Genomic DNA, 5866 nt, shown 5'->3' with positions numbered 1-5866 from the left:
TGACCGCTGTGTCGTGCGCTCCCTCATTACTATTGCCACGTTTGTGCTTATTGCGTGGTGGTTTCCCGTTGCTGTCTCGAACTTCCGAAGTGCCTGGGTCGCTGGCACTGTTGCTTCTACGAGCGAGCCAGCTGTCTTCCCCCGCGCAAAAGCGGGTCATTAGAGCGGTAAGGGCTAACATAGATTTTGGTTTTTCCCGACCGAGGTGGCGGGCGAGCCACTCGTCCTGGACACCGTGTTTAAAGGCTGCTAGGGCTTCCGCATCCGGACAGTCTATGATTTGGTTCTTTTTAACTAAGAACCTAGTCCAGAGCTTTCTGGTTGACTCTCTGGGCTGTTGGATGATGTGACTTAAGTTATCAGCGTCTGGTGGCCGGACATATGTACCTTGGAAGTTGTCGTGGAAGGTGTCTTCCAGATCTTCCTAGCTGCCGATAGAGTTTTCAGGCAGACTGTTTAACCAGTACCTTGATGGTCCTTTGAGTTTTGGTGGGACGTATTTGATGGCATGAAGGTCGTCTCCTCGAGCCATATGAATATGGAGAAGAAAATCCTCGATCCATACCGTGGGATCAGTTGTTCCATCATATGATTCGATATTCACGGGTTTAAACCCTGCTGGGAATTCATGCTTGCAGATTGAGTGTGCAGTGCCTCTATATTGGGCCATGTCGTGACATAGCTTAGATGGAGTCCGTCTGCGGTTCTCGGCCCGGGCATGACTAGACTTGTCCCGTCCGAATAAGTAGCCGACGTTGCGTGTCGAGGCACCTCCTCGCGATCATTAGATTGATCTGGTATGTCCTGCTCTACTGCCCAGGTCTTGTCGAGGGTCGTATGTATGACCCCGAGCTGTTTTATATCTATGTTTTCTTTGGGGTGAGGCGGGCTGCTGTTCGGCTTGAGCTGTCGCTTTATCCCGACTGCATGGTGGTCGGTTAGCCGCATTGTCCTGACCGCGTGGTGCAGGCTCCGACGCTTCCTTATCGAACCGAGGTAGCAATCTACGCTACGGGTAACCCTTGGTTGTGTGCCTAGGGCCGTATTCTTCGGCCACTAGGATATCTGTCCATCTATCGTTGAGCCGGTCTCGGTCAGCTTGAAGCTGGTGCTGTTTCTTTTTTAGGCTCCTTGCCATGGCTAATAGCGATAGCCTTGTCGCCAAGGCTCTCCTCATCCTCGGAGAGCGGAAGATAATTACTGTCCTTCGAGTCTTCGTGTATGGCCTGTTCATGCGGGCTATCGTGCCCATCTTCCAGTTCATCCTGTTCGGATGTTGCCCCCACAGGGGCTTCATTGTCTTCGGTATCGTCCGGGGCGTTGTTTTCTCCGGTGCCGGTATTACTATCTTTTGCACGACGTGACTTAGAGCGGTGCCTCTAACACCGGCGTCTAGGCTGTGTCTCAGGAGGTTCATCCTCAATTGGATCTTCTTTGTCATCGTCATTAGTTTCTTTAGGTGTATCCACCGTGTATACGTCGTATGAAGAAGTGACCGTCCCGCGTCCGGTGAGTGGCGGGTTTCAGCCCTGCTCTTCTTCGGCATCGTTGTTTATTCCGTCGAAGTCTTGGGAGCTATAATCGAGCATGTCAGTTAAGTCCTCCACAGTGGCTATGGAGTGGGTGGCGGGTGGGAAGCAAGATTCTCCGTTATCAGCCCCTAGTTCGAACTGAACATAGTTCGACTGCGAGTCCCCCGCCAAGGACAGGTTTTTAATGAGTTTAGCATGTCGCCCAAAGGCGAGTGCTGGAAGATGTCTGCGGCGCTGAATTCGAAGATCGATAAATGATCAAGTTCGGCGTCCGCGGGCTCACATGGGTTGGAACTTATGGCCGGAGACGATTCCAGAGTTCCGGTGGCATAGGTGTCATGTGAGATCAAGTCTATGTGGGGCTCCAATGCCGGGGAATCTATGGCCTCCGTGGTGGGGTTGAGCCTCCCATCCTTGGATAGCGCAGTCCACTCCGGATTTAAGGCCAGAGCGGTTACGGGAGCTGTCTCCTGGATGCCGTCCGATGACAGATTTAGGTCATGTCTCTCGGGGTGGGCAGGAGTGGTAGCCACGGTCTCGAATCCGGCAAAGGTCAAGTCTCCACGGATGTCCGCAATGTAGTTCAAGCTCCCAAATCTGACCTGATGGCCAGGGGCGTAGCTTTCGATCTACTCTAGATGGCCAAGCGAGTTGGCCCGCAGAGCGAAGCCGCCGAACACAAAGATATGCCAGGGAGAAAAACTCTCCCTTGGGCAACATCATTGTAGATGGTTGAAGGGGCCATCGAACCTCTTGATGACGGCACAATGGAACTCTCAATGAAAACACCAATGTCGGTGTCAAAACCGGCAGATCTCGGGTAGGGGGTCCCGAACTGTGCGTCTAAGGTCGATGGTAACAGGAGACAGGGGACACAATGTTTTACCCAAGCTCGGGCCCTCTTTATGGAGGTAATACCCTACGTCCTGCTTGATTGATCTTGATGAATATGAGTATTACAAGAGTTGATATACCACGAGATCGTAATGGCTAAACCCTAGAGGTCTAGCTTGTATGGCTATGATAATGTATATCCTCCAGACTAAGTCCTCCGGTTTATATAGACACCGGGAGGATCAAGGGTTACACAAGGTCGGTTACAAAGAAAGGAATCTACATATTTTAGTCGGCAAGCTTGCCTTCCACACCAAGGAGAGTCCCATCCGGACACGTGTGTAGTCTTTGGTCTTCGTATCTGCACGGCCCATCAGTCCGGCCCATGGCTAACAGGCCGGACACCCGAGGACCCCTTAGTCCAGGACTCCCTCATTCGGCAAGGTCGCGGAGTGCCCTCTTGCGCCGATTGTTTGAAGCGAAAGTCTCGAAGACTATCAATACTCTAAGGTCGTCGTCTTCCGGGGGGGGGGGGGTTGCTCCGCGGTGTTTTTGGTGAGGATATCCTTGCCGCTCTTGGCCACTTGCCAGAGTATCCAACATGCTCTAAGGATGTTGGTTGGTATGGTATCCGGTGTCGTGTGTATTTCGCACGGCCTATCGAGCCATCCCTCCAGAACGGTTCCGCGTCCCATAATGGGTTTAGTTTTCTTTACTATGGGTTCGGGTGCCCCGCGAGGGTGCATTCATTTTGCTCTCCTGAGGGGTTAGGTGGACACCGGTGGCTCCCAGCGAGCTGTCTGGGTTTTCCAGGTGCTTTCCATTGCACATTACTTCTGCACCACGGTTGCCAAGTCAGCGAAGTGTAATACGCGACGGCAGTTGATGGCATTGAGGATTCCTTCGTCCGTGCAATTATTGTAGAATACTAAAATCGCGTCCTCGTCACGGCAGTCCTTAATCTTGTCTTTGACAAGGAGGAATCTGGCCCAAAAGTGATGGACTGTTTCCTAAGGCTGCTGTCGTACGTACATGAGGTCGCATATATCCGACGGGCCAGAATTTCTTGGCGAATATTTCTTGTGGTGGGTGGGTGGTTTTAGATCTGAATCCTGACCCGATTTGGAGTCCAGAGCCTGAAAAACTTCCGAGCTCATTAGTTCGGACTCCGGGATGTCGAACGATTTTCCGGGCCCAATGCCTGAACCCAAGTTCGGGGGACTGGGAGTGTCGTTCCATAGAGGGGTATCCAGCTCTTCGAGCTCAGAAATCCGAACATAGTTCGTCTTCAGCATAGGGGAATAATTGTTGTTCTGCTCTTCTAGAACCGTTATGTGATGGGTGATCAGCAGAGATTTGATTTCTCTCTGATCGGGTTTAAGCCCAATCTTATCATAGTCAGTAGCGACCCCCATGGCGGTGATGCGATCCAGGAATTCGTTTAAAGACGACCACTCCGCCGGATCCATCCGTCTGGAGTATTCGGAGTCAACGCGGAGGCGATTTTCGATGACCCGAGAAGTCATCATCGGCTTAATGGCCGAACAGGCGGTCATGGTAAAGCCGCCCAGCCGGAGGGTTTGGCCTAAAGCCAGAGCTCCTCCGGAGGTGATATTGTCTTTGATAACAAGGCAAGCCGTCAACCCTAACTTCGACGTTGTAGTGGAACTCTCAATAAAAGCACCAATGTCGGTGTCAAAACCGGCAGATCTCGGGTAGGGGGTCCTGAACTGTACGTCTAAGGTCGATGGGAACAGGAGACAGGGGACACAATGTTTTACCCAGGTTCGGGCCCTCTTGATGGAGGTAATACCCTACGCCCTGCTTGATTGATCTTGATGAATATGAGGATTACAAGAGTTGATCTACCACGAGATCGTAATGGCTAAACCCTAGATGTCTAGCCTGTATGATTGTGATTGTTCCTAAAGACTAAACCCCCCGGTTTATATAGACACCGGAGGGGCCTAGGGTTATACAAAGTCGGTTATAGAGAAAGGAAATAATACATACGGATGCCTAGCTTGCCTTCCACGCAAAGGAGAGTCCCATCTGGACATGGGAGGAAGTCTTCTATCGTGTATCTTCATGGCCCAATAGTCCGGCCCATGTCACACAGGCCGAACGCCCGAGGACCCCTTAATCTGGGACTCCCTCACCCGTTGAATGTGAACATAGAGCTTATCACACCCGATCATCAAGTGGTGTCTCGGCACGATGAATTGTCACAACGGTGCATACTCAGGGAGAACACTTATACCTTGAAATTTTAGTGAGGGTCATCTTACCATGCTACCGCCGTACTAAGAAAAATAAGATGCATAAAAGATTAAGATCACATGCAATCAAAATATGTGACATTATATGGCCATCATCGTCATCATGTGCCTTTGATCTCCATCTCCAAAGCACTGTCATGATCTCCATCGTCACCGGCTTGACACCTTGATCTCCATCGTAGCGTCATGGTCATCTCGCCAACTATTGCTTCTACAATTATCGCTAATGCATAGTGATAAAGTAAAGCAATGACACGGCGTTTGCATTTCATACAATAAAGCGACAACCATAAGGCTCCTACCAGTTGCCGATAACTTTTACAAAACATGATCATCTCATACAATAACGTATATCACATCATGTCTTGACCATATCACATCACAACATGCCCTGCAAAAACAAGTTAGACGTCCTCTACTTTGTTGTTGTAAGTTTTACGTGGCTGCTATGGGCTTCTAGTAAGAACCGTTCTTATCTACGCATCAAAACCACAATGATGTTTCATCAAGTTTGTTGTTTTAACCTTCAAGAAGGACCGGCCACAGTCAAATTCGATTCAACTAAAGTTGGAGGAACAGACACCCGCCAGCCACCTTCATTCCAAACAAGTTGCATGTCTGTCGGTGGAACCGGTATCATGAACGTGGTCATGTAAGGTTGGTCCAGGCCGCTTCATCCAACAATACCACCGAATCAAAATAAGACATTGGTGGTAAGCAGTATGACTATGATCGCCCATAACTCTTGGTGTTCTACTCGTGCATATCATGTACGCATAGACCTGGCTCGTATGCCATTGTTGGGGAACGTAGCATGCAATTTCAAAAAAATTCCTACGATCACACAAGAACTATCTAGGAGATGCATAGCAATGAGAGGGGGAGAGTGCGTCCACATACCCTCGTAGAGCGAAAAAGGAAGCGTTTGACAACGCGGTTGATGTAGTCGAACATCTTCTCGTTCCGACCGATCACGCACCGAACGTATGGCACCTCTGAGTTCTACACACATTCAGCTCAATGACATCCCTCGAACTCTTGATCCAGCAAAGTGTCGAGGGAGAGTTTCGTCAGCTCGACGGCATGGTGACGGTGATGGTGAACTGATCTGCGCAGGGCTTCGGCTAAGCACTACATGAACATGACCGGAGGCGTAAACTATGGAGGGGGCGCCGCACATGGCTAACAATGTTTGTTGTGTGTTCTAGGCGCCCCCTCCCC

The sequence above is a fragment of the Triticum urartu genome, chromosome 5A, assembly GCF_056163025.1.
Source record: "Triticum urartu cultivar PI428250 chromosome 5A, HENAU_Tu73, whole genome shotgun sequence".
Classification (NCBI taxonomy): Eukaryota; Viridiplantae; Streptophyta; class Magnoliopsida; order Poales; family Poaceae; genus Triticum; species Triticum urartu.
The sequence above is the reverse complement of the archived record's forward strand: the minus strand, read 5'-3'. Positions refer to the sequence as shown.